The following is a 23,985-nucleotide window of genomic DNA, read 5'->3' on the forward strand; positions in this document are numbered from 1 at the left end:
ATAAAGCCTGAGCAAACAAGTTCTATCTACCTGTGAGCTCAAGTTGACAGGGTTGTAATTTTCCTTCCCTTACTAGCTGCTTCATGGACTAGAGAGAAATTCTTTACTTTGCAGTGTTTTTTCCCTAGAATGTAAGCTTCATTAGGGCAAATTCTTGGCTTATTCATCCTTGTATTCCCAGCGCCTCAAACAATATCTGACATATACCAAGTCCTCAGCAAACACCTGTTGAAGATTTGGATGGATATAAATGCAAACAATGGGCCTTTAGTCCCTCTTGGGCACAAACGGAAATTACTGTGCCATAACATCCTAGGTGTTGACCTGAAGATGAATGAGATAGTTTTGTCAACTATATCAATAGTATATCAGAAGTTTATTCATTTACAGGGCCGACCCAGTGGCTGAGTGATGAAGTTTGTGCGCTCCACATCTGCTGCCCAGGGTTCACCAATTTGGATCCTCGGTGCAAGCTACACACCACTTAGAGACATGCTGTGGTGGTGTCTCACCTAGAGGAACTAGAATGACCTATAACTAGGATATACAACTAGGTACTGGGGCTTGGGTGAGAGAAAAAAAAAAAGAGGAAGATTGGCAACGGATGTTAGCTCAGGGCCAATCGCCTCAAAAAACAAAACAAAACAAAACAAAAAGAAAGTGAGAAGCCACGCTATTAAAGAAAAGTTTATTCATTTACTCTTTCACTCATTTTTATTCATCAGTGAACTTTGTGCATATGGCACTAAGTGAGGCATTGAGAACGACAAGGGTTTTTAAGATGCAGCCCCTGCTAAAAATTAAATTCACCAAAGATTAAAAAGCCTATTCAAACTCAGGCTATATGATGTCAAACCTAATGGATTCGAACAGCCCAAAGGAGCGTGTAACTGTTCTTAGGAATGCTCTTTTATGAGGCAACTAGGGGCCAGGTCTTTGTTCTTTTTTTATTTTATTTTATTGAGGTCACGTTGGTTTATAACATTATATATATTTCAGTTGTACATCATTATATTTTGAGTTCTATATAGACTATATTGTACTCACACCGAAAGGCTTGTTGCCATTCATAACCATGCATATGTTCCTTTTACCCCTTTCACCCTCAACTCACCCCCTTTCTCTCGGGTGACCACCAATCTGTCCTCTATATCTGTGTGTTTGCTTGTTTTTCTTTTACAGACGAGTGAAGTCCCATGGTAATTGTCTTTTTCTGCCTGACTTATTTCACTTAGCATAAAACCCTCAAGTCCAACCACACTTTGTTCTTCTAAATATGTCTTGAAAAGCTTGGGACGCTTACAAGTTTCTACAACTGGATTGGCAATTCCTTCAGGGCAGAAATAATATCTTTACTTGTCTCTCTTAGAAAGGGCAGAACCTTTCTTCTAATTGGAAATAAATACATGTTTGTTAATTGAGTTATACTGCTTACAACACACTAACCAGTTGAAGAGATTTAAAGTGGTAACAATGATTCTAGTTAGTCTTCCATGGAGAAGAGGGGTGGAGACGTCTTCCCTTATGAAAACTGGCTCTATTGGGTACCCCTGAGATCTTGACGGAAGGGGATATATTGCAGAGCTTCCTATAGTCCTAAAGTGATGAAGAGTGGATGTCTCCATGAACCCTTCCCTCTGGGGTACATATAAATTCATTTCTCTGGACTTGTATATTAATAAACTATGCCTAATTTGCATTGTGAAACCCATTACAAAGGAAATTATCCTCTAGATAAAAGAAGATGTGGGGAAGCCATTTTCCAAACTGATTGAATTTCTAATGTTTGTCTTGTGTTATCTGAAAAAAAAGTGATACCTTCTTTCATTCCTTTGATATATGACAAGAAATTTGACAGGAGGTAAGAAGTGGTAACTAAATTTCATTGCTCCCCCCTCCTTCCCAATAGTCAAATTCTAATTAAATAAGTGTTAGATCCAAGATAGACTAAAGCATGAGATGGAATAAAAGAAGACCCTTGCAATAACATGAGAAAAGTATTTTTAAACTAAATTAACACTGTTTGAAAAATGAGGCAAACTTGCTTCTGTCAAATGTGGGGCTCTCAAGAGGAGAAATTTTGTACACACAGCACAGATGCATGCTGTCAGATATTCAGAAAAGAGGGAAGATCATTCTGCAGAAAAATTGACATGAACTGGTCATATAAATCTTTGGAACAATCATAGATGAGTCATGGCAAATTTTTACAAAAAATGCATTGTAATAAAAAATTTATGGTTTAGCCAAGCTGTCTCAATTTTTAAAAATGTTAACTGATTAACAAGAAAGAGAGGTGGGTGATGGGAATTCAATTTTCCTTAAGCTGAAAGGGAAGCAAAGAAGGGGTAAGAGCCAGCCTTGGCAAGTGTCTTTTCAGTAGAATCTGGAAAAGCCAACTTGCCATTTTTTTCATTTTAAGATCTCTCAAGATCATAAGTTCTTGGAGGCCTGAAACTGATTCTCTGTGTCAATATCCTGTCTCTAATATGGTTATAATAGACTGCAAAGAATAAAGGTACCAAGTAGGAAGGGATAAACTCACAAGAGAGGAGAGCTAACCTGCTGTGCTTGTTTGAGTGTGGGTGGATTGCTCTAGGAAGCCATCAGGGACCAAAGTTCATGCTGTCTTCTTGTTCCGTTATCCTTCCATCTTATGGTATGTTCACACTTCAGCCAGCAGAGTGGAAGGCACACCCCTTCTTTTTTAATGGCGTGTTCTGGAAATTATACATACCAACTCATCTCAGCTCCCATTGGCTAGCACTTAGTCACATGACTGTGCTTAGTTGCAAGGAAGACTGGGAAATGTAGTCTTTAGCTGGGTGGCCTGAGGCCCAGCTAATACTCAGGGGAAAGAGGTAGAGAAAAAATAACAGGAGCAACTAGAAGAGAGGAATGTGAGCAGAGTCTTGAAAGTGAGGTGGTACAGGTAGAGAAGAGAGGCTGGGGTATGTGAAATCGGGCAGTGAGAAATAGAGTAGAAAGACAAGCTGCAGTCAATAAATGAATTGATATGATGGATGAGGTGCAAGGTTAGCTTTATTGAGAGCTTACTAAGGGTCAAATACTATGCTGAGGGATCTGTGTGGACTAGCTAATCTAATCCATCAAACAGCCATCTGAGGTAGTATGATAACTATTTCTACCTGAAAGATGAAAAAACGGAGGCACAGAAGTTTAAAAATTTATTCAAGGCCATATACCTACAAGCTGCCAAGGCTGAAAGACGAACTCAGGATGCACAGATATTTGAACACTGAGACCAGTAGGAGGTCATATGAGGGTGGAAAGGCCGTGTCTCCCACCGTACTTATTTTAGATAATCTCTTTAGTGGGAGTTTGTACTTGTGTGGCCTCCCAAGAAAATATTGCTGAAAGCCTGCCCCCCTTGTTTACTGTGACACGTCTGCCTCAGGTTCTCCCAGCGATCTCCTCTGTTTACTTCCCTTCCTGAGCAGTGTTCTGTCTGTGCTGAGGCCCTCTGGGCTCCAGTCAACAGTCCACTGGGTTCCAGGCAGCGCCCCCTCTACATAGCAAAGCCTCTGGTGCTGCCTGAGGGGTGGCGGGGAGATGGGTCCTCTCCCTACCTTAACCTGGAACCACTGACTGCCTCACTGATGCCACCATGCTGTAAACTGCTGCCAGACCCGGCCTGAGGCCTTTCCCACCCGAGGAGTATCCTACTCTGCCCGGCTCCCTGTGCCACTGTTACACCCAGAGAGGTTCTAAAGGATCTGGGTGCCTTTCAGCAAGTGGTTCTGGCCAGCCAGAGTAGAACTATCTGTATATAACTATGTGCCTGATTTAATTCAGTTCAACATATTGGTTATGCACGATGGGGCCTAGAATTATGAGTGAAACACAATCTGTGACCACGGAAATCTTACAATCCATGTAGAAGAGTCCAATAAAAATAACATTATAAGAGAGAATAAATTAAGTGCCAAGAGGTGAAAGGCTATAGTGTCATATCCATTGAAGAAGTGAGTGTCATAGCAATTCACTTTGAATGAAATATAGCAAAGCTATATCGCATGAATAATTTACCTGAATTGAATTACACATGCTCTAGTTGGAAGCAGAGGGAGAAAGAAACAAAGCAATTATTAGGGCAAATTAGGGCAAAGCCATTTCCATCCACTTCCTATTTAAAGAGAATGCATCCTGGAGGGAGAATGAGATGGGAGCCATGAATCGGCCCTTCCCTCGGCAGCCTCTGTTCTCTTGTGCTATAGAGCTTTACAGTGACAAATCCAAAGACACTGAACTTTAAAGGTGATTTCAGGAGTTTTATGGATTAACTTTGACTAAATTAATTTATGCCTATATATTGACCTGACAACCTAACCAGAAGTACCAGAAGTTACTCCACTAGGAATAGGACTTTGACAAACATACAAGAAGCACTTTCCTGGTGGGGGGAATGGCATGAACAAATGCATTGGTGGGGCAGAGTAGAATATTGGAGCACAGTGTGAAGACAGGGAAGAGATGGGAGATGAACCTCAGGAAATGAGTTTGAAGATGAATATTTACTCACCTGGAAAACAGTTTTTCCACACTGTTCAGAATTAATCAGACCTAGGGTTCATTTCACTTTCACACACCAGACATCACAAGACACAGGACGGGGAAGTAGCCACCAGTGGCTTTTAGCTTCCTCTGTCTCCCTGACATGTGTCATGCTCTATACGTTGCCTTCCTGCTTTTTCTGTGAGCTGGTGAAGCTGAAGGCGTTGACCATGAATTCAAGTCCAGATGCTGAAGTAAAGGAATTCTGTGAATGTGGGTCCCTGGGGCTCATTTTCTCTTCTCTCTGTTGGTATAGTTAAGCCCTAACACTCAAGTTTGCCTTGAAGATTAGGTGAGACAAGATATCATCTTTGATGGCACCAGCGCTTGGCAAATAGTTGGCGCTCTCCTTACCCCTCACCTGTTGGTGGCCCTGCCAATGTTTTTCACCTAGGCCCACTCTTCCCTGCCAACAGAAACAGAGATGATTTGTATGATTCCAAGAGAGTGTGACGAGCTGCCCTAAAGGCTCCCTACCTTTCTTTGACTCACTTTACCCTCCCGAAGTCCTATCTCATCCCCTCAGGCTTTGCTCTCTGCTTGGAAAATTACAAAGCCTTGAGTGCAGACCCTAGATTAGAGGCTAGTTTCCAGGTGACACATCTGCATTTTAACTGAGCTTTCTGCATCCAGATCCCTACTCTAGAAAGAGAAGATGGGGATTTTGGAAGCTAAGGCAATTTATGGGGGGAATTTTAAAGTCAGAGATACCCTCTTTTGTACCCCTCAGATCACATTGTATTAAGAAGTTGCCAAATCACTCCACCCATGGGCATGGCAGCCTGATAGAAAGATAAATTGAAATTTATCAGTGAACAAAGAGGGTCTATATTCTAATGCTGAATATATGTTATGGCTGTTCCCTAGTGTTTTTTTCCTTTCTGTGTGTTTTTTTCCCTAAAATGTTTTGTCAATAATTATAAAATTTACAAAAGAGAAGAGCAGTGAAGAATTAGGAAAAACTACTGAGACAGCTTCCAATTGAGTTTCATGAGATTATAGATTAATTATGTAGAAGATACCAGGCTTATTTGTAGAAGACATGTTAGAAGTTTGGAGAGAAGAAAGCTCAGGCCTGCTGACATGAGTGTATTTCTTTTTGAAAAAATACACCATAATAACTTCAACGGTAATAACGGATTTATCCTTCATTTCTGGATTTTAATGCAGATCTGATTGCAACGAAGTGCATTGTCCAAGTTTCTAAAGTTGGTCAGCCTGACAAACTGAAGTAATTGCCATCAGCTGGAGCATAGGATAAGGTCAGCAAGTTATCTGAATGGGGAAAAAAATCTGCATAGGATTTTAGAAGGCAATCCCAATGCTTTCGAGCTTCTCCCTTACCTCATGCCCCCTCCCTCTTCCCCTCCACCTGCTCGTCTGCTTTTCTTCACAAAAGCCCCGTTATTTGAGTCTAAATCATAAAACAGTTTGTTAAACTGACAAATGCTTAAAAGAACAATGAGATTCTGCCTCACAGGAAACAGAGATACAGCAGGAAATATATAAGCTGATCCAGGAGCAGGAAGTGATATAAAGTGACAGAGAAAATGGAAAGACTTGAAAATCATCTTCGAAGCTCTAAGAAAAAACTTAGGGATCCTTTCAATATGTTCATGAACGAAAATGTGGCAGCTCCAAGCTCCAAGCCGTCTTTCCTCTGTTCTTTTCATTTACCAGATAACTCATGTGAAAATGTTCAGATATAATAATCTTGGTGTTGAATAGTCCTTTTGCAAAACTATAAAATTAATAACTTTTAGTAGATTCAAAAGCAAATACAAGTCCCTTTTGCATTTTGAGGAGTTATTGTGAAAATAGGGTGAACGAGCTGGCAGCACACAAGGGATCAATATTTTAGAGAGCTGACACAGAGCACCACGGAGCACCTGGAGAGTGGCAGTTGTGCGGTCTGGCCCAAATCCTGTCCCTGATGTCTGTGAACTTGGACAAGAACATTTCCTGGTTAAGAAAACTTAACGTCTATTTGCCTATTATTTTATTATCCTTAAACTAAGTAGTTTGGACTTCATAAATGATTTTCAAACCTGCTCCAGGGAGCCCTGGGGGTTCAGTGGAGCTGCCTAGGGCCGCGGAAGTCTAAAGGCCAAGATGGGAGGGCCTGCCAGGAAGAGTCGTAGTACCGCCTACCTGCTTCACTCAGAGCATCTCTATGTATATGTTTCACTTCTTCACGTGTCTGGTTAACAGTGCTTTTGAACAAATAATTCTGCGGTAAAAATTAAAAATAAAATTTTGAAAAACTCTAAATAAAATAATCTCCATATTAGGAATTCTCCCTCCGCTAACATCTTTTAAAGTCTTCAAAAAACTACTAAGCTCCTGGGGTACAGGACTTATAAAATTACAGATTTATAGTCTTTTACAATTTCATAAACCTGAAAGATTGTTACCCACAAGAAAACTGGATCCTGAAAAGGTTTACATTTGCTGATGTCACTTAGCCAGCCAGTGGAACTAAATTAGAACTCAGCCCTCCTTTGTCTTCTTCTCCTTTGAAGGTCTCATGTCACCTAGCACAGCAGTTGCATGGTGGGTGTGTGCAATAGATACTTTTAAAGTAATTCTCAGATTTTGTACATTAGAGCTGAAAAGAGGTGGGGAAACTCTCTATTAGCCTGGTGATTGTGCGACTTTCTGTGTATGTGTGTCCCTTCTATTTTGATACCCTCTTTTTAAAATGAGTATATTTTCTGAAATCCATTGCTTGTGTTTCTTTGCCATCCTCTTGTAACTCACAGAGAATTTATGGAAAGACGGAACAGTTTTTACAAACAGCATTAAATTCCCTCAGCCTGTGCTTCTATAATTTCTCAAATTTTACCCTGAGTGGTTTCCTGATTAATGTGAGCCCTGGATCTGTGCTCACGGGTGCGCTGCAGTACACGCCAAATCCTGGCCACGGATTTCCTACGATCCAGAAAATGGATTCTTTTCAGTTGGCCTGGTCCTGCATCTTGAGATGTTCTTTCCATCAGCATCTTTGCGTTATATCTCAATTTATAATGTGGCAGTGGAAGATAGGGGAAATCCTGCTATGTTAGTGGCAAGAATCACTTCCTGGTTGGGGTCTATGCTAAAAACAAATACTTCTCATAGAGCTGTAAAGGAAAAATGTGAAATATACTGCAATTAGAGGAAAGGAAGGCTGTTATTCAGAGGATTGTCTAAGGGGTCCATCCAAAAAGTCCTCTAGAGGCATACATCTTTGTTTGACTTGCTCTTGACTTTGATTAGGACCCACACTCTGTAAAGATGCACGATAACTTGTTGACTTTGTCTAGAACAGATTCAAAGAAAGAGAAACCCAGAAGTTACCATTTTGTTACCCCATTGGACATTTATACCTTGGTTGTTTTTTAAATTTCCTTCTAACATAGCATGCTGTTTCTGAAAGACGACATTTCTGAAATCCTCCTGGAACCTGTTTTAACATCTGGCTGATACCCTCATTAATAAGTTAAATTTTGACCATGAGATCCTTGTATAAACCATGTTTTTAACTTTTTGAATATTAAACAATTAATTATTATACAACAATTTTTGAGGTCACCCCACCAGGATGTCGTAGTGGACTCCCCTATCAGAGCCAATTGAACTGTGTTGCTGGTGAAGTGTGGCTCCTGGGATGTTTAAGGCCAGCACGCAGTTTTTGCCTCCCAGAGTAAATTCCAAGCAGCCCTAGAACCTTTCTTTTGTGGAATCTCAGTTGTTCTGGGTTTTTTCTTTGTCTTTTTTTTTTATTTCTGTGGTTGTTCCTGGTTCTTGGCGAGGTATGTTGGTCTGTGATGTCTGTCAGGGTTAGGACTGTATTCCTTTCTACAGCTGAGACCAAGGAATAATAGTTATCAGACCACATGGTTGTGACTGCATAAGCAACAGAGCAACCTGTGTATAAAATCGTTTGGGCACCGTGTGTTCCTACAGCTGGTCCAGAAACTAGTGCTTATCAGACCATTAGGCTGAACTCACCTGAGTAGTCAGGAGAGCACCCTGGACATAGGAATGTAGTTTGTGCACAGCTACTCAATTATTCCCGCTTGGAGACAGTGACAACTGGAAATCTCGTTTTCTGATCTGGTCACTTAGTGATCTCTCTCAAGTGGACAGTGGAGAGCTATCTTCTGTTGGGTGACATACTACAGAGAAATTGAAACTTTTAGTCTTTTTGTTTGTTGTTTTTTTAATGAACTCACATTAACTAGGACAGCGTTTCATGCCCCCTGGAAAGGAGAACTGCCCTTTGAGATCCGGACTGATAAGATTTTGTGTTCTGTGTTTGTTTTTGACCCATGGCTAAAGCTTAGAACTGATGCTGCAAGCTCGTTTTGTGTTTGTATGGTTATAATTGAGAAAAATCTTTATCTCTCACCATGTAAGTTTGAAATATTTTCCTACTTCCTGAAGGTATTAATAAATTAGATTATAGAGTCATCTCATCAAGATGGTGGCGTAAGCAGACTCTGAACTCATCTCCTCCCATGAACACAACCAGGTTACAACTATTTTTGGAAAAATTACCCTGGATAGAACACTGAAAACTGGATAAAAAGAACCCCCACAACAATGGATAGTCCTGACTAAGGTGAAAGAAGCAGAAATTCCTGCTGGAGAGAAAAAAAACCACCTTTGGGAGCAATGGAGCTTCTCAGCATGCCAGGCGGGAGCCACCCTAAGGTACGCAGCCCTCCCTGGAGGAGTGAGGTCTGGAGCAGGGCCAGTGCTGCAGTAAGTATCTTTCAGACTCAGCACAACTGAGACAAGGGTCTTACTATCTGGCTTTGCTGGCTGTTAACTGCAGCGAGGATACCCCCGGCAAAGCTGTCAGATGAAAGCTGAAAAGGCCCAGGTCTTAAAGAACCCACACACAAACTTACCCATCTCAGCAATGTAAAATCACAAGAGAGAAGGCTGACAGTCCTTTGGTGAAACGAGACTCACCTGGTGGGCTCTGGGGGCATCTTGGTGAGAGGAGGGGCCTCTCCAGAGACTGAGACATTGGTGGGGGCCATTGTTCTGACCTGGTCCAGGCATGCTGACACAGACCCCAGCAGACACCATTGAGGTTCTTCCTCTGGCCTGTTAGCCCAGGGCTCTGCCACACCCACTAAAGCACAGATTTAATCCAGTTCAGCCAGGGCAGGCAGCCTGCCCTAGGGACCGGCCCCACCCAACAGCAAGCCCTCAGGCTACTTGTCCACCTGCATTGACTGGGTGCCTTGATCCTCTACAGGCAGGTGAGTGTGTCTGCCTCTGTGGGGCAGGGCCTGTGTGAGGACCAGTTGAACCGTGGGGGGCTTTGGTGGAGAGGTGGGGGCTTCTGCAGTGGGCATCGGGGTATACTCTAGAGGGTTGGGAAGTGTGCACAGACCAGGACTGTCTTGAATGTGTGTGTGGTCCTGTGGGGTGTGAGGCTTATCAATGGCAGAAGACCTGTACTTCACAAATAGCCATAAGAAGGATCAGCCTCACCTTCCAAAGCCTGAAATGATTGAGTGCTCCCATGCCTAGGGCCAGCCCCACTCAGCTGCACTCTTAAGAGAACTGACAACAGCCTTGTAGGCCTGAGGTCTATAGCAACTGTAAGCCCCTGAGCCTAGCAACCAGTTACACTGGGTACCCACTCAATTAACAGGAAAACTGCAATAGGAGTGTGCAGTTAGACTTTGTAGCCAATGGTGCTGAGGCTCCCCAAACTAGATTTACAAACAGCTGGGCAGGGAAGGAAGGACTAAATTCCTTGGGTACCTCCATTAAAAGCAACCCTGCCACAGCAGAAGGACACAAGGACCCACAAAGGGGTCACTCTTGGATCATTTGGACTGGTGATGAGAGGGAAGCACACTGCTGGGCCTCAATAGACATCTCTTACATAAGGCGACTTCTCCAAGATCAAGAGACATGGCCAACTCTCCTAATACATAGAAATAAGCACAGAGAAAGAGGCATAATGAGGAGACACAGGAGTATATTCCAAGCAAGGGAACAGGACAAAACCCCAGAGAAAGGACTAAATGAAACAGAAATAAGTGATCTACCCAACAAAGAGTTCAAACAAAATCTCATAAGGATGCCCACAGATATTGGGAGAAGACTGGATGTACACAGTGAGCTCATCAACAAAAAACTGGAAACTATAAAAAAGAACCAAGCACAAATGAAGAATACAAATGAACAATGAAAAATTCACTAGAGGGACTCAATAGCAGAGTAGAGGATACAAAAGAACGGATCAGTGAGCTAGATGAAAGACTAGAGGAAATCACCCAAGTTGAACAGAAAAAAGGATTAGACAGAATGAGAACAGTCTAAGGGAACTCTGGGACAATATCAAGCATGCTGACATACGTATTATAGGTGTCTCAGAAGGAGAAGAGAGAGACAAAGGGGCAGAAAATTTATTTGAAGAAAGAATAGATGAAAATTTTCCTAACCTAAGGAAGGAAACAGACACCCAAATATACAGGATGCACAGAGAGCTCCAAAAAGATAAGCCCAAAGAAGCCCACACCAAGACATATTATAATTAAAATGTCCAAAATTTAAAGATAATTAAAATTAAAATTAAAGATAAAGAGAGAATCCTAAAAGCACCAAAAACTATAAAACATTGTTGAAAGAAATCAAAGAAGACACAAAGAAATGGAAAGATACCCCGTGCTCTTGGATTGGAAAAGTTAACATAGTTAAAATGTCCATACTTCCTAAAGCAATCTATAGATTCAACACAATCCCTATCAAAGTTCCAACAACATTTTTCACAGAAATAGAACAAAGAATCCTAAAATTTATATGGAACAACAAAAGACCCCGAATAGCCAAAGGATTCCTGAGAAAAAAGAACAAAGCTAGAGGTATCACACTCCCTGATTTCAAAATATACTACAAAGCCATAGTAACCAAAACAGCATGGTACTGGCACAAAAACTGACACACAGATCAATGGAGCAGAATCCAGAGCCCAGAAATAAACCCACACATTTATGGACAGCTAATATTCGACAAGGGAGCCAAGAGCATACAATGGAGAAAGGAGAGTCTCTTCAATAAATGGTGTTGGGAAAACTGGACAGCCACATGCAAAAGAATGAAAGTAGACCATTACCTTGCACCATGCACAAACATCAACTCAAAATACATTAAAGAGTTGAATGTAAGACCTGAAACCATGAAACATCTAGAAGAAAACATAGGCAGCACGCTCTTTGACTGAGCAGCATATTTTCAAGTACCATGTCTGACCGGTCAAGGGAAACAAAAGAAAAAACGAACAAATGGGACTACATCAAACTAAAAAGCTTCTGCACAGCAAAGGAAATCATCAAGAAAATGAAAAGACAACCTAACAATTGGGAGAAGATATTTGCAAACCATATATCAGATAAGGGGTTAATATCCAAAATATACAAAGAACACATCCATCTCAACCACAAAAAAACCAACAACCAAATTAAAAAATGGACAAAAGATCTGAACAGAGATTTCTCCAAAGAAGATATACAGATGGCCAACAGGCATATGAAAAGATACTCAACGTCATTAGCTATCAGGGAAATGCAAATCAAAACTACAATGAGATATCACCGCACTCCAGTCAGAATGGCTATAATTAACAAGACAGGAAACAACAAGTGTTGGAGAGGATGTGGAGAGAAGGGAACCCTTGTTCATTGTTGGTGTGAGTGCAAACTGGTGCAGCCACTGTGGAAAGCAGTTTGGATTATCCTCAGAAAATTAAGGATAGATCTACCATAGGATCCAGCTATCCCACTGCTGGGTATTTTTCCAAAGAACTTGAAAACACAAAGGCATAAAGATACATGCACCCCCATGTTCATTGCAGCATTATTCACAATAGCCAAGACTTGGAAGCAACCTAGGTGCCCGTCAAGGGACGAATGGATAAAGAAGATGTGATATTTATACAGGACAGACTACTACTCAGCCATAAGAAATGACGAAATCCGGCCATTTGTGACAACATGGATGGTCCTTGAGGGTATAATGTTGAGTGAAATAAGTCAGAGGGAGAAAGTCAAATACTGTATGATCTCACTCATAAGTAGGAGATAAAAACAGTGACAAACAAACACATAGCAATAGAGATAGGATTGGTGGCTACCATGGGGGGGGGGGAGGGCAAAAGGGGTGATTAGGGTCACATGTGAGGGGATGGACTATAATTAGTTTTTGGGTGGTGAACATGATGTAATCTACACAGAATTCGAAATATACTAAGATGTACATCTGAAAGCTATATAATGTTATAATCCAATGTTACTGCAATAAAGAATAAATACATTAAAAAATTAGACTATAAAGCCTCTAAAATTAAAAGAGCTCTGTTGATTGATTTATGTATCTCTGTTCATTTAGTTCTTTTAAATTTCTCTCTGTAATGTTTTGTAGTTTTCAGTACGCTGGTCTTATGTAATTTTTGTCAAATTTATCTCTAAGTATTTCACACATTTTGATGGTATTGTAAGTGATTTTTTTTATTAATTTCAGTTTCCAGTTGTTTATTGTTAATATATAGACATACACATGATTTTTTTATAGTGTGCATGTATCCTGTGTCCTTGCTAAGCTCCCTTGTTAGTTTGAATAGTCTTTTTGTGGAATGCTTAGGATTTTATACAATGCTGAGTATGTCATCTATGAATAAAGCATCTGTATGCCTCATTTTCCCTGTCTGTATGCCTTATTTTCCTTGCATTATTGCGCTTTCTAGAACCTTTAAAACTGTATTGAATGGAGGTGATAAGAGCATATATCTTTTCTCAAACCATCCTCAATACACGAATTTAAAAAATGCATTCATTATTTTGTGATTAATTATGGTGTGGTGTTAGCTGTAAGTTTGTGGTAGATGCCCTTAATGAGGTTGAGGAAGATCTCTTTCCTCTTCATTCAGTGTTTGTGTCATGAATGAGCATTCAATTTTGTCAAATACTTTTTTCATATCTGTTGAGAAGATCTATATATTTTTCTTTTATCAGTTTGCTAATAAGATGAAATGCATTGATTGATTTCCTAATGCTAATCCAAACTTGAATTCCTGGGATAAATATCACTTGCCATAATATTATCCTTTTTCTAAATTGCTCGATTCGATTTGCTGAAATTTTGTTAAGATTTTTGTTTCTTGTTCATGAGGGTTATTAATTTTAGTATTCTGTTCTTGTAATGTCTTTGTCTGGTTTTCTTATTAGTGTAATACTGGCTCCATAAAATGTGCTGGGAAGTATTTTCTCCTCTTCAGTCTCCTAGCATAATTTTTGTAGAATTGATATTATTTCTTTTTAAAATGTTTGGAGGGATTCAGTGAAACCATCTGGGTCTGTAAATTTTTTTGTTGGAAAATTTTAACTACAAATTCAACTGCCTCTAAGCAATAAGCTGGGACAATCATAGAGCTTACCTCATTTGTTTCTCTTCTCTTAGGAATTGTGGTCCTGTACTTGCTATTGTCCCATGACTGAAAATCATTGCTGCATATAATTTTCTTTAACGTTCTAGTTGTTTGGGGGGGGGGGTGGTAAATACTGTCTCTGTTATTATATCATTGTTAGAAGATTTTGGCTCATTTTGATGTGCTTATTCAGAAAAATATTTTATTAAAAAAAGAGTAAAGGTTCACTTTTTTTCAGTCTTAAAACAACAAATTAGTCAGCTCTTAAGAAGAATTAATCAAAAGATATTCTGTACTCATTAGGTAATCTTACCAGATAGCAGGATTTTATATGTCAGCAAAATAATTTTCTTTGCTTCATAATGACTTTGTTATATCTTTAATTTGTTTTAAAAAACAAATAAAACGTTCTCATTTCTGAGCTGTTATGGTTTCTTCCAATTGTATTTTCTCACTTCATGTGTATTTTAAAATACTATAGTATTATTTCAATTTATGTGTAGTTAATCTCAATCAGTATTAGCCCAACCATCCATTGTTCTGACGTACCTGTGCTCCAATCTTAACCAAATGATGATTCCTCTCTTAACAGCACATTTCATTTTCTGTTCATGAGAGTAAATCTTAAATTAAAACAATATATAGATAAAGATGTCTTTTACACCTAAAACTGTCTGTGATATTTTCCAGGTGGATATTAGAAAATGATAAAGATATTATCTTTCACCTTATGAAAATAGAGAGATGATAAAAATAATCAGGCTTTTTGGTATGTTCTATTTTTATCAATTAGCTCAACGTCGTTATGTGAGTTTCATGAGAAATGTTTTTAAATAAACGAAGCAGCTCAGCTTTCTCTAGGTTAATTTTTTACAGGAAAGAAGTTATTAATATAAATGTATTTTATTGGTTGTACACTTTATAAGATGAATTGGAAGGCCCTGGAAATGTGTAAGTCTGTAACATGCTCTTACCTTCACGGAAACATTAATCTAATCCTTTAAAAAGAATTATATATCTTATTTACTTCAATAGAGAACTTTACTTTTCTCCTTTATGATATTCTTCATTACCGTGATGAATTAACAGCCATTCAGTCTTAACATCAGCAAGTTGTTTCTACTTTTCTCTCATGCTTGCCTGAAGTCAAGAATTTGGTTGTCACAAAGGACAACCTGAGACTTTCCTGGAAAAGCCTAAACCAGATGGGGGCCGGTCTAGTGGTGTAGTGGTTAAGTTTTGGTGCTCCGCTTCAGTGGCCTAGGGTTTGTGGGTTCAGATCCCAGGCATGGACCAAGCACTGCTCATCAAGCCATGCTGTGGCAGCATCCCACATAAAATAGCGGAAGATTTGGCATAGATGTTAGCTCAGCAACAATCTTCCGCAAGTGAAAAAAAAAGAAAAGAGGAAGATTGGCAACAGATGTTAGCTCAGGGCCAATCTTCCTCACACATACACAAAAAAAGACTAAACCAGATGTACGCAATGTTATGGACTGAATTGTATTCCCCAAAATTCATATGTTGAAATCCTAACCCCCAGTACCTCAAAATGTAGCAGTATTTGGAGACAGGGTCTTTAAAGGGGTTCGTTGTTAGTGTGGTAGAGTTGATTCCAGCCCCTAGCGCCCCTGTGGACAGCAGAGCAGAACCCTCTCCAGTCTTTTTGCTCTATCCTCTCCCCTTCTGGCGCTGCATCAGACAATGCTGCACTGCTATTCATAGCATTTTCATGGCCAGATTTTTCAGAAGTGGGAGGCCAAGTCCTTCTTTCTAGTCTGTCTTAGTCTAGAAGCTCCACTGAAACCTGTCCACCATGGGTGATCCTGCTGGTGTTTGAAATCCTGGTGGCATAGCTTTCAGCATCACAGCAACATGCAGCGGCCACAGTCTGACATCCGACAGACAGGTGGTGTGGTTTCCTGACTGAGAAATGAAACCCAGGTGAGAGTGCCAAATCTTAACCACTAGACCACCAGGCCGGCTTCCACCCACCCACTGCCCATAGATTTTACCTCTGGGTTGTTTCCTCATTCTGATAATGCATCTTCACTGGTTTCCCCAGGCATGCCTCACACAGACTTTTGTCTGAGGGCACTGTCTGCGAGATTGTTGGCTCATGGTTTCATTGCTCTTCACGTATCCTGTGCAGCACACTAAACCCCAGTGTAGTCTGGAGCTGTGGGGCAGGTAAATTGGTCTCCCTGGAAAATGAGCCCGTCAGCTAGTTCTCTCAGGAATTAGGTAAATTAATCTTTGACATATGTTCACTCTATATCCATATCAAGTTTTTGACGCTGAAAGTTATACTTTACGTGGCCAAAACATTGATGCCATACTATTCTTTCTATAAAATCATTAAATATTCATCCTGGTTACAGTAACTTACGTGTCATGGGTTGAATGGTGTCCCCTCAAAATTCATATATTGAAGTCCTAATCCCCAGTTCCTCCGAATGTGAATGTATTTAGAGATAGTGCCATTGCACATGTCATTAGTTAAGACGAGGTCGTTAGGGTGAGCCCTAATCCAATATGACTAGTGTCCTTAGAAAAGGGGAAAAGGGAGATGCTTCTGTAAGCCTAGGAATGTGAAGGTTGCCGGCAAACCACCAGAAGCTAGAAGAGAGGCCCGGAAGAGATTGTCTCTCACAGCTCTCGGAAGGAAGCACCCCTGCTGACACCTTCATCGTGGACTTCCAGCTTGCAGAACTGTGAGGCAATACGTTTCATTCGTTTCAGCTCAGTGGTACGTTGTTCAGGCAGCCCTAGAAAGCTAATACACCGTGGATGTCACCAATGAACATCTTTACAGCTGATACTGTGTGGGTAGCAGAAAGTAAAATGCTTGATTCTGTGAGTGACATAGAGGTTGAAAATGTGGTTCTTAACCTCCCCGCAAAACTTATGATCTATACGATGAATTATAACATGATCTTGAAAAATTAACAGAATTCAAGTGAGGATGGGGTAAGGAGTGATTTGCAAATTATTGAAAGGGATTGATCTAACAACTGGATCAGATCAAGAGGAGAAAATCACCTGACACAGCACAGCCCTGGACGTGATAAGCACGGTGGGGGTCTTGATGAAAGCTTGGCATTGTTGTAGCGGTGACGTGAGCATGCTCATCTACAGGTGAGGGAAGTGGGAGTGAGTCTTTCAAACCCAGAGCAAGAGCAAATCCACAGCCATAAGGGAAGTCAGGAAGGACAAAAAAGAAGGTGAACAAAGAATTAATAAAGAGGGAGAAAGAAAAGGAAACAAAGACATATTGAGTACCTATTCTTCGTTAAATGTTGTTCTAGATTTTTAAAAAGCATTCCATCTCATTGAATCCTCACAGTAACCTTGTTAAATATTCATTTAGAAGTAAATAAAATTGAGGTTCAGAGAGGTCAAGTATGTTGCCTGAGGCCACACAGGCTCAGCTAACAAGTGGCAGAATAGAGTTTTGAACGTAGGCTCTTCTGGCTCCAAAATGCATATTCATTTTACTGCTCTCCAGTTACTCTCATCATGTTATAATAATATGGCATAAAAACAGCACAAGTGATTTAACATTAGCTATAGTTACGGTATTATTAATGCCGCTCATCAATTTCAGCACTTCCTAGCACACAGAAGACTGAACATTCTGGCCCTTCTAGTCGGGTAGGTTATGGATTAGTTCTGGCCAACGGTTTTGGCTTCTGTAGGGGAAGCAACAGCTATCATTTCTGGCCAGAACTTCAAGTCACTAGGGAAAGACTCTCTGGAGCTCTGATTTCTCTGCCCTGGCTGGAGTGGGAATGTGCATTGAGATATGGACTTGATCATCCTGCGTTTCCGAGAGACTACAATGAGCAGAACTCTTCCACCCACCCACAGTGGATGCACAATGTGAGTGAAAAACAAACTTCTGCTGCTTTAAACTTATACTGGCTGATAAAATAACATGCATTAAATTTTTTTGTGTAAAATGAGAGATGTAAGAAGTGAAAGTCCTTCATCTCTAAAATTTTATGATTCTAGGCAGGTTTTGTCACTGTAAGTGCATTTAAAAACACTAATTAGTGGCCTATTTTGCAATTACGAAAAAAATGGCAAGTGTGCAAATGAAGTGATTAAATTCCTATCTGGAATGAGTTCTGATGTTAGCTTTTTGTTTCTAATCATCAGATGTGTGATGGTGATTATAAACGTGTGCTTTGGGCCCAAGGTGTTTGCCTGCCCCTGGCCAGGTTCACCCTTGCACCTCATAGTGGCAGTGAGGAGGGTGGATCAGCACACTGAGGGCCTCTGGAGTGGCACAAACAGCAACAGCAGGATATTTGAAAGGGCAGGGGATTCAGCAGAAAGTTTCACGGAATCAGAAGGTGTCAACAGCTATTACATGTTTTATTTTTGATCACTTGGCAGAAATATAAATGCTATGAATATGCAGGATGAGAAATCACTTCGGGTTGGTGTGCCTGAAGATATTTCATGACAAAGATAGGACTTGAACAGAGACTTAATGAGTTGGAAAGAAATAGATTAGATGGCTCAAAAGAAGGAGGGTTTTGGGCAAAGTGAGAGGTGAACACAGAGAGATGGCAAAAGCAAGGAGTAGGGTGTGTGTGGAGGTATCAAAGACTCGTGGCTGTAGATAAGGGTTTAAGAATTTTGTCTCTAAACAAAAGATAGGATCCCAAATCTATGCAACATTCAGCGTATTCACAATGAGATAACACAGGCAACAGTAGTCCCAGCAGGCGCTGATCATAAAGTGGAGGGGTGTTCAGGGCTGTAGGAACACTTGCTGTGAGTTCCAAACGAACAGGGCGCTTTGTGTGAGGGAAGAGAAGTGCCAATCTGAGGAAGCAGTGGGAATGAGGAGCGTGCCGAGCCAACCTCCCAATGATGCGGTGCAGGGGATGCAAGACTGTGAAAGCTCTCCCTTGGAGAAGCTTTCTAGGGGTGAGAAATCCTCAGGGAAGTGCCGGTTTTCAGTGAAGGCTAGGAGATGAAAGGAACAATCGCAGAATTAAGAGAATTTGCCTACCACAGACAGGGAGTTCCAGGGCACTGAATAAACGTTAGGAAGAGAAGAAAGCTGCAGAAGTCTGGGTAAGAGAAAAGGCAGCTCAGAGCAATATGAAGATAAAATGTGGAAAGAGGAGAGACAACCAGAAGTAAGGGGCCAGGGAGGTGAGCACGGTGGGTTTAGCTGGCCCAAGCAGCCAAGGTTAGACCGGGGAGTTCCCTTGTGGATTCACAGGGCATGGCTGTCAGGTCCATCAAGCGTCAGCTGTGCCTGGGGATGCTGCCCTTCCTAGACAGAGAGAATCTCGGGGGGGTGATCGCCATCCCACCTTTTTGGAAAGAGTCAGCTGAGGCTGGGGTAGACTGTATCTTCCAAGGACAGGCTAGCTCTCCTAGAGATTTTTCCCATTATCCAGTATTGGACTAAGAATCTTCCCTCTGTCCCGAACAGGACTTATGATCCAGCACCTGCTGCTCACAGCCATGGCCAAGACCAAACGTGAAGCAAGGAAGGAATGAAAATCTTGTCTTGGAACTCTGCAAAAAACCCCTCTGAGACCTTCCTGGGAATCTAGAAGGCTCCATCCTCAAGTACCATTTTCTGGAGAAATAATTGTAGTTCTCGGAAATATCAAATCAGTAAAGACTTGGTACAACAGAAATAAGTTAGGATTAAAAGCGATCTTTGTGGCTAAGTTCGTTTCCTTTTCTGTCCTGAGGAATGGCTGCACTCTCAAAATTGTTAAATTGTAGCAAAAAGGCAAATACTCATTAGAGCTGTTTCTTCCATGCTCCATCTTGTAATGATCCCTGTAGAAGACAAATCCTGCTCAGTGCTGCCCTGCTTTCCCTTGGGTCCGAGGCTGAGTGGAGCAGAGGCGGCCCTTGCATCAGGACCTGGCTGCAGGATACGTGTTTCTTCTTTCTTCTGCCACCAACACAACACCAGGGCGTCGCTGAAATGCTGTTCGGCATGTAGAACCAAGCCTGAATTTAACCCAGAGGATGCATTTTGAGAGGCTGCCATTCTAGTCTGCCTCTGAGCTCTGAAGCAGAGACGATCACCCAGGTGCCATATAAGGCTCACAGAGTCCACAATCAGAGAGGCTTACTGCCAGAGATGGCTTTGAGCTCCCTCCTAAACGTATTTAAAATCCTTCTCCGCTCTCTTTCATATGGCCCAGGATTAAATTATTCAAGTTAAGCAGCCAAAAGCAATAAAAAATGATGGAAATAAAGACAAGAAATGGTTTTATTTACAATGCAAATGATCTGGTTCACTCTCAAATAAGAGAACAAATCAAATTAGCTGCTCTTCAAATTGAGAGGAAGGCACTGTGCATACCCACTGGCAGTTATCAGAGCAGAGTTCTCCAGTGGAGCTGGGCCCTGGGGAGGGCTTCAGTCAAATCTCACTATAGCAAGGGTTTGATTCACTGCATGTAATTGGAGTGAAAAAATATTGAATGCAATGGAAATGTACTCCATTACAACATGACAAAGCGCAAGTGCCAAGTGGCTGTCAGAATGTCTCAGTGTACAAATGACAAACACCCTGAGGAAATGATTCAAAGTAACAAGGACAGCATTTATTAGCACTTCTTCAACCTTGGCTGCTCCGAGAATGGCTGTTTTACCTAATTCAATGTTTTCTCCTCTAGTGGGAAGATGGGCACAGTGAGAACTGCCCTTAGGAAGAGGGCTCTGGTGAGAGATTAGCTGAGGGATGGGAACACTCTCCACCACTGGGTTATTTTTCCACCTCACTGCCAAATGTTTTTCTCCCTGGAATTTCTCAGAAACGCTAACCATCACTCAATGCTTCATCTTGCTTATAATAAGCTCTCTGTGTGTTCTTTCAAGTCTCTCTTATAGCTTAACAACCTGTCTTGCTAGTTGTATAGGCTGTCTTGACACAAGAATGTAAATATACAGTGCTCTGATAGCTGGAATATCACCCCCAAAAGGAGCTTATAAATTCATTGAAGAATACGGAGAAGTGAGGTTGATTGAGAGAAGACGGAGATGCAGTTTTCTAAAGAAAAACACTTCAAACTAAAAAAAGAAAAAAAAAAGAAGTCTTCTTTTGCAATCTAGGGGTGTTCTTTAGTTGAGTGAAATCTCTTTCTTTCTCTCCTAGCAAAGCAGCAGGCAGGTCAGACAGACAGTTAAGTTGCTGTGGTTTTCTGTGTAGCAGTAGGGTTCCTGCCATGGCTCACAGGGTAGGAGTCACTTTCCAGAAGGTGGTGAGCATCTGCCTTCTGCTGCAACTGAGCCCCTTCAGCAGCTTGGATGTGGGGGACCTGAATGGAGCCCAGCCTTTGGGAATTATGGCCAAGTGATAACTCCCAGCAATGACTTTTCCTGGATATTTCCCCATCTTTCTAGTGCTGAGCCCAGGGCCAGGCATATAGCAGGTGTCAGTAGGGTCTTTAAGGAAAAGGAGAGGTAGCTAGGATCCTAAAACCCCCGAATCCTCCACCATCTGCCTACTATCTTTACAGGTCCTCAGGGAAGCCAGCAGATGCGCCCCTCCAGGAAAATAAACATTCTATTACTAGAAGAGGTTTTGGCCCTAAGCTTTTATGTAGCCTCGTATTGAGAAAATGATTTGCACTGTGCGTCATCTAGGAGGAATCTGTTATTTCACCTAGACTAGAAGTTGGAGAGGGGGATCCTTGACACTCTCCTCACCCTCAGCCTCATCTTGAAGCTTCATTCACAAGTTCTCACACTCAGCAGCTGAGAGGGTCCTTTCTCCCAAGCAGGTGACACCACCATTTTCCTATTGTAAAGAAAGGAGACAATCCAAAGGAGAATTCCCTGAAGTGGGATTCCACTGAAGCAAAAGCGTCTTTAGTAACTTCTTTGTTCCTTTCTGTGAATGCTCCAATCTCTAGTAACTTGGCTTAATTTTTTAATCTTTGACCTTTGTCCAAATTTTTGTCAATGTGAAGTAAGTAGTTGGACAAAGGGTTTGAGTACCTCAAATTCTTTGGTTGTGGAGGTTGGATTATGCATCTCACACATGATCTGCATGAGTTGATGAAGAAAAGCAGAAACCCTGTCTCTGCACATCTGTCTCCAGATCTCAAGTTCGCATTGGTGCCAGTAGAGCATATCCAAGCTACTGTTAATACAACATCCAAGGTAGCTAGCCAAGCGGGTGTCATCCTCCCAATAATTACACTAAGTGCTGGTAATTCATGAAATGATTCGCATCATTCAAACTGCCCATGAGTGACAAATTCACTTCAATCCAGGTTGTATTTGAGGATCTTAAATAAGAATTACTTTTTATAAACTCTTACATTAATACTATTTTTAATGATCAAGCAGCTTACAGTACACCTAAATTATCTTATCGTTACAGAATGGGAGTTCTCTTGGTGCTGTAAAATATGTTTGTCCTAAGATTCAGTCACCCCAGCTTTGCATAAGAGCATTGGAGGAGGTGTAGTTCATTTTAAAGATGATGAAATGTGGTTCATTCAAAAGATGAGGAAGTCAAGGCAAAAAATCCTGTTCCAAAAACAGTGAGGACCAAACAGCACAGGTAGCTTTAAGCGGAGTAGGAGCAACTGAAGACATGGCTGGGATAAAGAAAAACAGTGATGGAATCCTTAAGGAGGAGAAAGGAATGTATTTATGAGTACACGTGAGAAACCATACGGGAACTCTCAGGAGTAGCTGGGAAGTTTTTGAATAGTGGGTGCAGTGCCTGAGAAGTTAATTTTGGTTTTTCTTATTGGGACCCTTGTAGTCTAGGAAAGAGAAGGCAACACAGAATCACACCATGGAGAGGAGACCTCAGGGCCACCAGGCTCAATGCTCTCACTTTAAAAACTAGGAAATTTTAGAGGAGAAAGTCTCTTAAATGATTACCTGATCATATCCTCCCACCCATTTCACAGGTGAGAAAACTGGAGCAGAGAAAGGTGAAGTGGCTTGCTGGAAGTTCCAAGGCTGTGTTGCCCGTAATTTTGGAAGCATCACCACCCAGCTCTGGAAGGAATTATGTCTGCTTACAGGGACTCAAAGCTTGACAGTGGCAGTGCCCTGCCAATAAGACTTTTCAGCAATATATTGTTTCACTCTGACTTCAACTATTATGTTGCAACTTCAGGACAAAAAACTATTTACTAAATTGAGGTATCTAAATGTTAAAATTGAAGAACATACAAAAATAAAAGATTATCTCTGCTTGGAGTCAATAAATTAATCTGGAAACTAAATGGCACTATTCTAGAGTGTGTGCATATTCATTCAACACGATTCAAGAAGTATTTACTTATTTATTTATCTTTATTTATTTTGAAGATTTTATTTTTTCTTCTTCTTTCCAAAGCCTCCCTGGGTACACAGTTGCATATTTTTTTAGTTGTAGGTCCTTCTAGTTGTGGCATGTGGGGTGCCACCACAGTGTGGCTTGATGAACAGTGCCATGTCCACGCCCTGGATCCGAACCTGCGAAACCCTGGTCCACAGAAGCGGAGTGCACGAACTTAACCACTCGGCCGTGGGGCCGGCCCCTCAAGAAGTATTTAAAGAGAGAAACATTTTGCTTCCTGCCCTCTGGAGGCTATCATTCTAATTAGGATGATCGGATTGGGGCAAAAACCCCACCAAAGGTCAAGGCAGTAAGTGACAAGTGCCACATGAGGTACAAAAGAAGAGGCACAGGTGGGAGATGATGGGGAATTCACTTCTAGCTGTCGGGGCTGGAGAAGGCACTGCAAAGAAAACACGCTTGAGAAAGGACATTGACTAACAGGTGGATTTCAGTGGATAAAAATATAAGAAGTAGAAGAGAGGGCAAAACCACAAGTTCTGGCAGAAGAAATTAATTAAAAGAGGGAAAGAAGAATAACAGCAATAAAAATAAGTTGCCATTTATTGAACACCCACCAGTTTGTGTATATTAGTCAATAAATTCCTGCGACAGTCCTAGGAAGTATTTATTACTATTG

The sequence above is a fragment of the Equus quagga genome, chromosome 8 (genome assembly GCF_021613505.1).
Source record: "Equus quagga isolate Etosha38 chromosome 8, UCLA_HA_Equagga_1.0, whole genome shotgun sequence".
Classification (NCBI taxonomy): domain Eukaryota; kingdom Metazoa; phylum Chordata; class Mammalia; order Perissodactyla; family Equidae; genus Equus; species Equus quagga.